This window comes from Notolepis coatsorum (assembly GCF_963971535.1).
Source record: "Notolepis coatsorum genome assembly, chromosome: 8".
Classification (NCBI taxonomy): Eukaryota; Metazoa; Chordata; class Actinopteri; order Aulopiformes; family Paralepididae; genus Notolepis; species Notolepis coatsorum.
In genome coordinates, this window is record NC_140172.1 from 127,682,908 (window position 1) to 127,695,933 (window position 13,026).

The window sequence follows — 13,026 nt, forward strand, 5'->3', positions numbered from 1 at the left end:
TGTCACGTTGCTGTTCGGCACGTTACAGGGTAAGAGGGGGGGGGGGGGAGTTTCCTGGTCCCACGCCCTGGAATATTGGGCGTGTGCACCGCAGAAATTCCCCCGCCATAGAGTACGTCACTGTGCGCGTCTCTGTTGGTAGGACTTCCGTGTGCTGTTCGGGTCCATATGATGGATCTGTTTCGGGGGGTGGTCAGGGCTCCTCCTCACGAAGCTCCTATTCGGGCTCTCTGTGAGTTAGGACTCTCCTTCCATGTGAGGGAGCCTCTTCAGAGTACAGAGCCTCCTCCTCAGATTGTCAAGGTGAGTGGAACCTCAAGAAGGAGTCCTACTCTATTGTGTGTGTATTCGATTCAATTCAATTATTGAGTGTGTATGGGTTCAGTGCCTCCTCCCCGCAGAGCCCTAAAACCAAACTTTTACATGGCTCAAGGTGCAATATATTCTTTTCAATCTGTACAGCTCGCGTGGGAAGTCTCTCTGGGGATTTCCATCTCCTCTCTATGGGAGGGTGGTGGAATGTAAAAATGTAAACAATTAGACTGGGATACATGCTGTTGGTGCTTCCTTCTTTTCTATTAAAAAGGGTTGGAGTTAGGAAGCATCGCACCCCTCTTGTCGTTCCCCTGGGCGCCTTGGGGATTCAATGACAGGTCTAAATAGCCTGTTCATTGATGTGGTTGTGTCCCGACGCACGCATAGTGCTAGCTCGGGGTGTTCTGTTGAAGATCAGGCGAATGACTGGCACGCCTTGGTTGCTTGAGGTTAAAACAGCGTTTTTATAAAGCAACTGGGATGGAGGTTTTTCCTCTTCCGACGACCTGTTTTGGTTGTCGACGGATTCTCGTTCATATCTGGGGGATGATGACGGAATGGATCTAAACATATGTAGAGGGGTCTCACGCCCTGGGGGTGGGCCACCGGGCGCGGTTCGCACCGAACGTCTGGGTGGCGCCTTCTTTTCATGTTTAAGATCAACACGCTTATCTGCCCCTTCTCCTGGAGTAGGCATGTCGGCGTGGTTAGGGCACGGGACTGGTTCTGGTCACGCTGGTCCAGATCAGTTAAACCCGTTGTCCGCCGGGGATGCAGATCTGCTGTTCTGGTACCCTGAGGGACTTGGGCTTTTCTCAGGGGGAATAATGCCAGGTCGGTCCGGGTGTCACAGGGTTAAGCGCTATGGAGACCCTGGTTGGGTACATTTTGTACTCTGCACTGTCGTAATGGCTTACGGCCATGCCAACCTGTACACGCTCGATCTCGTCAGATCTCGGCCGCTACGCAGGTTGGTCCTGGCTAGTACTTGGTTGGGAGATCGCCTGGGAATACCAAGTACGGTGTGCTTGCGGCTGGTTCTCCATTCTTTTCGCTCCTCTCTCACGCATGGCGAAGAGGGGCCTGTTGGGGTGGTCTTTGACCTCCTCTGGTGACCCTGTGCTTCTCGTATCGCCGGGCCCGGTCCGAAGTAATGTTTCGTCGACCCGTAGGCCTGGGATAACCCTTTTTTGAAAACTGAAACACTTGTACTGCGGTATAGCCGGTGTATACCCGTAGGTGTGTTTTGGCGTTTTTTCTTGAGGGGTTATAGGAACAACCACCGCATTGGGTAATGACAAGGTGGTTGATTCCCTGGTGTGTTGGAGCAGTGTCAACTCCCGGGTTACCCGGTTGAGGGTGCCCCTGCACGTTCATGACATCTGCCAATCATGTCAGTCTTCTCTGCCTCAACCGCTCTGGGTGGGTTTTTTTTAAATGGAGGCTTGGTCATGCAACAACGCCAGCATACGCCCCTTCCGCCGGGGGGGCTGTTCTCAGCTGACTCCTTTGGCGCCTGTCTCGTCCGCAGTGCTGCAGGCTCAGGTTACAGCCTGTTGCCTGGTTTTCCCCGGTGCGCTGCCTGCTTCCGTTGGTTAACCTTTTTTGTGTGCTTACGGCCATGCTGACTGCCTGTTCTGCAGGGTCAGTGTTCCAGGTGGTGTGCTATTGGGGGGAAAGGGCCCGCTCTTGGAGGGGCCTTATCCGAATACACTGGCGATGTGGGGGGCGGTGTCACTAAGTGACCGCCTGGTGGGGTCTTGATGCCTGGCGTCATTGCCCTCTCCGGGCCCCCGTTTTCCAGGGGATCCAGTCCCTTCAGTGGGTCTGGGTCTTCCTTCGTGCTCCGCTGCTACGGCCTTGCCACGGGGTTGGGTTTGCCCTTGACCCCGTGCTTCTGGGGGCAGTAACGAGGTTGTTCCCTCCGTTCGTTCCCGGGTGGCATGCGGGTTGTGTGTGTGTGTAGTCGTGGGGTCAGGCCACGGTCTGCTCACCCTGTGCGTTGAGTTGCTTGAGTGCCTCTTCGCACGGTCGGGTCCGTCGCCCTCCCGGGAACCTCCAATAGGGGGGGTGCCCTCCATTAGGGGGGGTCGGGGGGGCTCGGTCCTCCCTGATCTGATGGTTGTGGGGGGCCTTCAGCGGGGTGTATTTGTCGGCCGATGGCTCTCGCTCGGCCTCCCTTGTGCATGAGTGACGCCGAGCGAGAGCCACTACGATACAGAACGTTAGGTTATGACTATAACCAAGTTCTGTTAGTAGTGGTGACGCTCGGCGTCCGACGCCGCTGCAGCCCTTGATCTCGCCTTGTGGTGAAAGCTTGGGAAGGAGGCGAGGGGGTGGCCCCACCCCTGCTTATATGGGTAAGCTGATAGGGGTGTGGTCAGACAAATATTGGGATATAAAGGTACATTGTGGTCTTTTATTCAGTGCGCGTGCACGTGCGAGGACAGTGCATGAGTGACGCCGAGCGTCACCACTACTAACAGAACTTGGTTATAGTCATAACCTAACGTTATGGCCTACAAAGATGGCCATCATATTCAAAATGCACACGCAGGCATATGCACACATGCTTCCATATACTTCCTGGGTAATATAGCAGATGAGTCACCTGACATTGCATATAACCAGTAAGGATGGGAATTGGCAGGGACCTCCTGTTTCAATTCTATACTTGGTTGCCGATTCGATATGTATTGCGATTCTTTGAATGTATAATCTGTAATGCCGTCAAAAAGTGGCATCTAGGCAAAAGAGCCCTGCTTGGTATTTCACTTTGTTTCTTTTTTTGTGTTGGTCTGACATGTGGGTTGGAATTAAAGATCTTATTATACTGTGAAATTCTCCAGACTTCTCTTGGTAGAGCCTTAGGTGCGGCGAACAGTAGCAACCCCTTGCCTATACCCACTGAACTCCAACCCACACACAGTGGTGCGTTGGTCATGGGACGGGGTTGCACACCGAGCAACCGGCTCTGTGAGCAGAAGCACGCACATGCACGGATGTGCACGCGCGTGCACTCAGGAATGTGCTGCACTTGACTGATGCGCCAACTCGCCAAGTACCCACCTGGCTACTTTGCACAACAATAGCTCAGGTCGTCAGGTGTGTTCAAATACGTCCTCAGATACATTCACACAAAACTTGTGAATGAAATGTGTTACATTCCATTCCTAGAGGCAATTAGGCATTGTCTTTAGTCTGTGCGCACGCGAGGGAACATTTATGCGCAGGAGCGCGCGTGCACGTGCCGTCATTAAAACACAGTGCAACCAGGTATGAAATCACCAACGCACCACTGCCAGTGCCCACACATCAGACAAAACCAAAGACTGTAAACAAAGCGCAATACCATGTTGTCATCTTCTGCCTAGAGGTCACGGTTTGATGACATTACAGATTCTACCTTTAAGTATTGCGATTAGATGTAAAAATTATAAAAAATTCATAAAGTGTGGTTTTTGTTCACTTATTTTAACACTGGACCATGAGAAATTATAATAACTTTATGCACCTTTCATACAAAATTGCAGCTCAAAGTGCTTTACAGCAGTAAAAAGACAGACATAGCAATGCATAAAGTGCAGACATATAAAACAGACATGTAAAACAAGCATAAAAAAGATAGCAGCAAAGTGGACAAGGTAAGGCAAATCACAGTTTTTCACATTAGGATCTAACATCCCAGTAGGCCTCTTTGTTTATGGTTTGATTCAGTTTTAAAATAGACTAATAAAAATACTAAAATAGAATAGAGAGTAAAATAGTGCAATAAAATGGTTAGTAAAATAGATTATACAATGGCATGCAAATATCTTGATTCTGATTGGCTGAAACAGTCAAGTTAGCCGTTGTTATTTCGTATAACACACTCCACGTGACCCCAGATCCCTCCCACAACCAAATTACTTTTTCTGAATGAGTCCGCCATAGATAGACAAATGGAAGTATGAATAGCCTTTGAACGAATCCTCCAAAAAAGATAGAAAATAAGAGTACTTTTTTTTAGACTTGGATCTACTATTCAGCGTTTCCCAAACTTAGGGTTGCAACCTAAAATGGGTTGCGATGCATAACAATCAGGCACGTTGGAAGGGGGGGGGGGGGGGTGTGGCAGCTTCAGTTACTGCACAAAAGTAAACCGGTATTTGTATATACTGTAACACATATATATATATAATATAAGTTATAAGTTTATCCTGCTCAAAGCACTTGACTTCACCATTGTGTTAAATTGTATCTGAATCGGGAGATGATCTGCTCTCGTCACAATTGAAATTGTATTTCTCCATCGCGCAAAAGCTGGCTGGCAGTCTATATAAAGTTTGTTGTTAGATGGCATGCTTTGTAGCACCCCCCTCTGCACCTCCCTCTGCTTCAAAAGGACACTGTCACACGAAGCAATTTCACTGGATGTCCCGGACGCGTCTATACTTTCCACAACAAACTTGTGTTTCCGCGTTCAAGTTTTGTGCTCTGATTGGCCAGGTCATGTGACATGTGCGCCAATCGTGGGACGGCAAGTTCTGCGCCTATTTCCGGGTCGAACAACCTGCAAACTACCTAACGCCTAGTTTATCACTGGTTAAGCTTAGGCGACTCTTTCGCAGTTGGTTAAGGTTAGAGTTTGGAATCAGGGCAGGCGTTCTATCGCCATGCTCTAAGACAAACTCTAACCTTAACCAACTTCGAAAGAGCGCCTAAGCTTAACCATCCAAAAACTTGCGGTCCCACGATTGGGTGTACATGTCACATGACCTGGCCAATCAGAGACGCGGAAACACTAACTTTGTTGTGGAAAATATTCAGGCGTCCCGGACGCGTCTATTCTTATCCTAACGCATGTATGCTTCCGCGTTCGTGTTTTGCGCTCTGATTGGCCACTGACGTTTCTGGTCGCACCAATTCTAGTATTTTCAAACAGGCTGTTTGGATGTAACGCTAACAGCGCTGCCAGGGCCAACTAACATTATTTAGTGTTCTGTTCTGACCCAAGACACTTTGGAGCAAGAGTGGACAGGGTTTTGGTGGACCTGCTGACAAAGGTAACGTCTATTTTACCGAACCCCATCATAAAACATGCCTTTGTAAGGATCCCAGCGTCAGAAAACGATTCCACGAAGGGACCCCCCCCCCCACCCCATGGTTTGAGAATCATTCTACTATGGTCATGTTACCTTTGACCTGGAAATAATATAGGTGACAGGCGAGCAACCCGCACGAAATGTGCATATGCGCACAAAACACCTCATATCTCGTGTTCCAGGAAACTGAACTGGATTATTTTGAGCCTTGTCGCAAAAAATATATATATATATTCACAAAGATCGGCGCTAATTGCCACGCACAGTTAAAGCGACACTATTTACGTCTTCAGGGGTTTGGTGGTAACTAAGCACATTTATAAAGGGGTGTCATTAGGCTTGTTTGAGATGACACACACACACACACACACACACACACACACACACACACACACACACACACACACACACACACACACACACACACACACACACACACACACACACACACACACACACACACACACACACACACACACACACACACACACACACACACAAAAGATATCTCCTAAACTAACTAACAGCACACAGTACCAGAGCCTTCACCAGCTCTATTACCACACAAACAGAGAGAGCTCTACCAACAAAAACACAGAGACATAGTTACCACCAACACACAGAGCTCTGGCTAACCCTGCACACAATGGGACATATGAAGTGAGAGAGAAGGTTGATTGCTGACGAGCCTCAGCTGTTGCTGCTGCTGTTCTGCTGCTGGAACTGAGACACCTGAGAATGGGGATATGTAGACACTAGACACAAGAGAGAGACAAGACAACAACAAACAAAACATGCCTATATATACAACAGATAACATACATAACTCCCTCTATATACATACATAAGGACAGGGTCCGTAACAACTGCACTCACCTTCCAATTGTACCACCAAGCGAAAAACGAACATGTTTTACTGGCAACACCAGTAATATAATAATGAATGTGGTTGCCAAATTCCCTGGGTCCACTTGCCGTGCGTAATCTCACACCAGAACTCGCACATTTGATCGTGCGCAAATTTGGCATCTTAAAAAGCTGACTTAGATGCCTGGATCGTATCGGTGGTAATGCTAAATATTCCCCCCAAAGCACATCACTCCTTTGGGTGCTGGATTAGGTAATAATCCGCACACTCATATGCTCCAGAATAAACTTTTAATTTATAATGTTTCATCAGGTCCATGAGGAGTAGTAGCTGGAAACACGGCCAATGAAACGTTTATTCTAGAGTATATGATAATGCGGGTTCTATTCTCTTAACTAAACATTAAATACAACTTTCTCACTCAAAAAAGATTCCTTAACTCTTTCCCTGCCAACAACGATTTTATACGTGTTTGTCCACCAATCGAATAACGCCAACCATGTATATATACATTATTGGATCGTTATTTCTTTTATTCGCTATTTCCATTCATAAATCATCCAGGTATGCTGTGGTACTGTGTGGCAATGTGTCTGAGATCGCAGCGGTCCACCTGGTGGTATGCGGCCGATGTCGCACTTCCTTGTATGTGGCTGAGCGTCATTGAAAGTCATCCGGGCAGAGTTTTCTTGTAACGTGGATCAAGATATTCACCCGATCGCATTGAATCGCCTTCGGGACGCCAGATTCATTATGCTGTTGGGGGTTATGGCGTGGGCCAAATGGACATACGATCTAGCAGATGGCAATCAAATAATTGGAATATTCTTTTTGGAGTCTCATCGGCCACAGGTAAGAGTAATTTAACGTACATTTCAGCTTGGTTGTCCATTGTTTTCATAGCCATCGCCCTGATCAGCGTATGCTGTTGTACTAACGAATGCCGTTATTGACAATCAATTAATCAGAAACGACCCCCCCCCCCTCTTTCATGCATGCATGATGGAACATAATATACTGATCATATGCATTTGAATTTTCAATTGTAGCGTGTATAGGGACAAAATGCCAATGGATTAAGTATAATGTGTCACAGGCTATTACTAGCCTTCCAGGAATGACCCTAGACCACTCTAAAACTATATATATTCACCACGGTATAAAACGAGAATGTATGGATGGAAAAAATATTCCTTTTTCACATCTTGAACGATAGATACTTGATGTCAAATAGTAGGCCATAGTATTGCATATATAGCTATAATATTTAAATAGTTATAGCCCTGCAAACAAGGTGAGCGACTCCCACCGTTTACAGCGCTGGCGGTAGCTACTACAGGATGAGGCTAATGCTTGGCGTCCAATGAGTTAATGAGACAATATTTTCACTTGCACAGTGCCTAACTTCGGTCTAAAGATTCAGCACCATGGACAGGTCTGCTCAAAATTATTTATTTGGGAATGTCATGACAAACAAATGCAATAATGAAAGATAGTGACAAAAACAAAGGATGCAATGTGTCATGAAAATACAAATTAAGCAAGCTCTATAAATTATGAAATAAACTAAATAGAAATGGTGAAAAATACTGTTATGTCTATGCCTCATTTCATGTTTATTTTTCACCTTCCTGATATCTGCCAACAGCGCTGCCAGGTGCAAACTGCTCCGCAAGCAAACTGTGCTCGAGCAAATCAGGAGCAAATTGCACACCTATGGGTGTGTTTGTGCTAGTATATCATCCGCGCAATATCTTTAGTGAATCGGTTGCAAAGACGGAGCAGATACCGCGCGCTAATCGCTGCTATTAGCACCGCACAATCCATTCTTTGTGAATTCGCCCCTTTGAGTTTCTTTGCAAAGTTCAGTTATAATTTGCTTTATAGAACAACAGAGCAGTGCATCGCTCTTAAAGGGGACATGCATTGCTATTCCTAGCACTATTTGGGCAACTTTACACAATTCCTGTGAGTCTATTGAACACATCTGTAAGCTTTTATTAAAATTTTTTTATTGTTTTATATTTCTAATCAAGTACTCAAAAGCCAAATTTTTCTCACTTTGGATTTCAGGCTGTGTTGGCCTGGCTCCGCCCATAAGCACTTTGAGTGACAGTCATCCACACAGTCTGCGACTGGCACAGAGAGAGATAGAGAGAGACTGAGGGGGATACTAATTAATTTCGCAGCGGGGGGGCATAATCCCACGGGACAATGCATTGGTAACTTGTTTCAAATGACAATATATACCCCTGTGATTATTATTGTACGGATCGGAATACGGGCGTGCGCATGGGAGCATGCACAAAGATATTACAGTGATATGCTGGTGCTCGACTGCGAGGGAGAGAGAGAGAGAGAGAGAGAGAGAGAGGGACACACAGAGGCACGGAGCACTGTGTAAACGCTGCATGTGTGAGAGAAGACGGTCCCCCTCTCTATCTCTCCCTCTCTATCTCTCTCTCTCCCTCGCAGAGTCGCAGTCGAGCACTTTCTCGTTTGAGGAAGTGTCGGGTTACACTATCTGCCTCGCTCTGTTTGAGGAAGTGAAGATTTTCCACTCGCTCTGCTGTCGCTGTCAACCATAGAGTTAGTTAGTTAGTTATGCAAATCAGTGCTATATTAACATCAGCAAAACTGTCAAATCAGAACAGCTTAGTTGAGTGAGGGAGGATCTCGTGAACTCGAGACTAGATTGATGAGTCAATATGATAATTAACGACACAGACCACATTGATATAATCCCTATAGGAAAACATGCTAATCACTGAAAAAAGCCATTTATAATGCATGTCCCCTTTAACGCTTAAAAATTATAACCTACTTCAAGAGACAAAGTATATTATCGGATTTATTTTCCCTGATGCTTCAGGAAACCTAATCTAACTGTTATGGAGTGACAGGGGACTGGCTAGTATAGCAGCTATAGCTACCAATTAGCTTTGATTAGCTTGTTATATTGAATTTATGTACAAAACATACGTAGCTGGTTATCTAGATTTGACACCCATTGTATATCCCTCATTATAATGGAAGCCCTGAATAAAACCGAAATATGTTAGCTAACTAGGTTAGCAAGCTATATGTTGTGAGGGCTGCGTCTGAGCAGGTGTCTCAGCCTGGTAGCTCCCCCCGGAGGTCACGTGGTGCTTTCACACCGTCCAGACGCACACGTGCCCTTAGAAGTACTCTGCCAACATCTGTAACCAATCTACAATCAGAGGCTCCTGTCTCCTTGCCAGTGACGGAGGGGAGTATAAACGTTGACCTGCCCTGAGGACAACGCGAGTTTGTTCTACCAGGAACAGTAGGTTTGTGTCGTACTATTTGACTATTTTGTCTATACCTGTTGAATTGCATATTTGAAATGACTGGCTGGTTGTCTAACCCTCGTCTTGTTTTGATTCGCGCATTGTATTTACGTTTCTCTCTCTCTTTTGTCTAGTGTGGGGACGCCGTTCCCGAATCACCCCCACGCTTGTGTTTTTTTCCGCTCGCTTGACTGCCCCTCGTGTTTTTTTCTCTCTCGCCTGCCCCTCATATTAAGACCCCGGACTCCATCCCAGTGTGTGTCGTTATGCCAGTTCCCAATCCCCTTCCTGGTCGCTGCGCACCTACCCCAGCTACAGTTGGTCTGGGAGAGTGGAGGCTATCACATGCTTCCTCCGACACATGTGTAGCCAATCAACCGCTTCTTTTCACCTGGCAGCGCGGACTCTCACTGAGAGGGTGTAACGTGTGGAAGGATCACACTACCCCCTGGAGCAGGCGCCCCGACCGAACTGTAGGAGTCGCTGTTTACAACGACCAGGACCCACCCACCAGCTTTCCCACCCCTAACACTGCCAATTGTGTTAGTATGAACGACCAGCCAAGCTGGTAGCAATGTCGAGAGCTGGGCTCGAACCCAGCATCTCCTGCACTAGTGGTGAGCGCCTTGCCCACTGCGCCACTTAGCCGCCATCTTTAGCACCTTTTAAGTGAATCCATAATAACCGTCATAACCGCCAACTCAAGTCATTGCTCTATTCTGCCAGATAAGGAACCAAGGTCCGCTGTGCTGCTGGAGTCTCTGATCCATATTGCATTAAAGGGCTATAGGTCAACACGTATTCCGCACAAGTAGTTAATATTCCATACAAGGGCATATGGTTTATTTGTCTCTGTATCATTGCCTCTTTATCTCCCACCATGCATCACCTAGCTGGATTTGAACCTGCGGGATAGATTGCAAGCTAAGTTGCTTTCCTCCCGGCCGCTGTATACGAGCGTGTCATGAGGTTTCACGAGAGGTTGCCTATCGGAAATCCTTTTCATGCAGAATCAGCTGCTTTCTCAAAGGCCCTCGGAGGAGATAAGCGTATATAGCCTGCCAACCTGACGAGCGGAATACAAATGACCTTTTTAGCATAGGGGAGGTGAAGAACAGAGGAGATGGATGCTACAGTGTGTTCGCGGGGAGAGCAGAGCAGAGAGCGCACAGGAACGGACAGGCTACTCCGTGTCGAGGCCAGATTAGCCGGCGCGATAGCAATCGACGGAGGGATGGACAGAGGAACGCATGGCGAGAGAGGGAAAGGTGCGCATGTGAAGAGAGAGAGAGCGTGAGGAGCAAAAAGAAATAAAGAGATTGAGGCGGAGAGGAAGAAAGAGGCGGAGAGAAACCTAGAGAGAGAGAGAGAGAGAGAGAGAGAGAGAGAGAGAGAGAGAGAGAGAGAGAGAGAGAGAGAGAGCGAGAGCGAGAGAGCGAGAGAGAGAGAGAGACATAGCATAAGGGCAAGAAATTACATCGAAGCGTGTACACAGAGAGTAATTTGCCTGCGGGCAGCTGTATCACTCAATCTCTCAGAAGTTCTCCACCCTGACACACAGACACTGTGAGAGCAGTTTCTTTTTTTAAGATTTCCTCCTTTCATATGTTCCCTGGCACACTCCTGTGATGCATATTAAATCAACTGAGTGAATAATGAAGCTTATCTCACATAAATTAGAGAGACACACTGAATTCCCCCCGGTTCAATCACCGTGAATATTGAAGCGAAATGCACAAGGTTACTGGGAGAGAAAGGGACAGAGAGGGAGAGGGAGAGGGAGAGGGAGAGAGAGGGAGAGGGAGGGAGAGAGAGAAAGAGAGAGAGAGAGATAGAGATAGAGATAGAGAGAGAGAGAGAGAGAGAGAGAGAGAGAGAGAGAGAGAGAGAGAGAGAGAGAGAGAGAGAGAGAGAGAGAGAGAGAGAGAGAGAGAGAGAGAGAGAGAGAGAGAGAGAGAGAGAGGGATTGAGAAAAAGAGTAGATAAAGAGGTGAGCCCTGTGGCATTTTCAATTGGGTGCGACTGTGTAATCGTTTTGCAAACAGGGCGTCAGAAGACTTCCAACATCCTGCATGTGTCAGGCCAATGCCTAAGTCCTTCTACTAATGTACAGTGAAGTGTAAACCTCTCTTAGGACAGTGAAACACTTTATTTTTGTTTTGGCTCTGTACTCCAGCACGCTGGATTTGAAATGGAACAATGACTATGAGGTTAAAGTGCAGACTCTCCACGTCAGGTGAACCATGTGGGAATTGTAGCCCTTTTTTATACATATGTAACGGATGGTATCGTGAAGCGCAGTCAAGAAGGGCTGGGGTGAGTAGCGGTGCTATGGGTTAAACTCACTCTCACATCCTCAAAAGACGCATAGACCCATTAGTTAGGAGTGAATTCACCTCTTGGTATAGCGGTCTGTGTTGTTGCCTGCGGCGTGGGAGACCGGGGTTCGACTCCCACTCTCGGCATCGAAGTTTGAGGTGACGTTGTCACAACCGTTACAATGGTGCCGATTGACCCGGATGCCTTGGGTGGAGTGGAGTGAGTTTGAGAGGGTGAGTGTAACGGATAGTATCGTGAAGCGCAGTCAAGAAAGGCTGGGGTGAGTAGCGGTGCTATGGGTTAAACTCACTCTCACATCCTCAAAAGACGCATAGACACGGTACAAAGAAGTGAATTCACCTCTTGGTATAGTGGTCTGTCTTGCTGCCCGCGGTGTGGGAGACCGGGCTTCGACTCCCACTCGGGGCATCGAAGTTTGAGGTGACGTTGTCACAACCGTTACACATAGTCCCATCATTTTAGGGGACCAAAGGCAACTGGATACATGAACATGAACTTAGAATCTGTAATGTCGCCAAACAGGGAACAGGCTAAATGCTAACGCTTGGTATTGAACTTTGTTTACATTTTCAGTTTTGGACTGATTGGGGTTGGAGTTGAGTGAGGATAGGGGATGGGTTGCTATTGCCGGCCACACCACCAAGAGAGGTTGCACAGTATAATACGTTACTATATAGCTATATACTATATTATACTATAACATTACATTATATCATTAATATATATATATACACAGTATATATATATAGTATATAAATAATAGCAATATAGTTATTAGTGTGAATCCTCTTGACCTCACTTGGCAGAGACTGAGGTGTGGCCAGCATCAGTATATCTCTTGAATGCAGATGAGTTCTATGAACACCCTATGAATGAGTCTCCCCTTTACAGACATGCCCGATTTATGCTAATCCCATGCAGCTTCGGGGCAAAACCATGCAGTTTAATGCATGTAATAGAAATGATTGGTATTATTTTCATATTTAAAAAATGTGCATACTGCATACTGTGGTCCCTAAACAGTCTTGATATTGCATAAACTGGGTAGGCTATGACTGGGAAGCAGAGACCCTTGTGGATCTAATGAGCCCAGCTGTACTCATGAGTG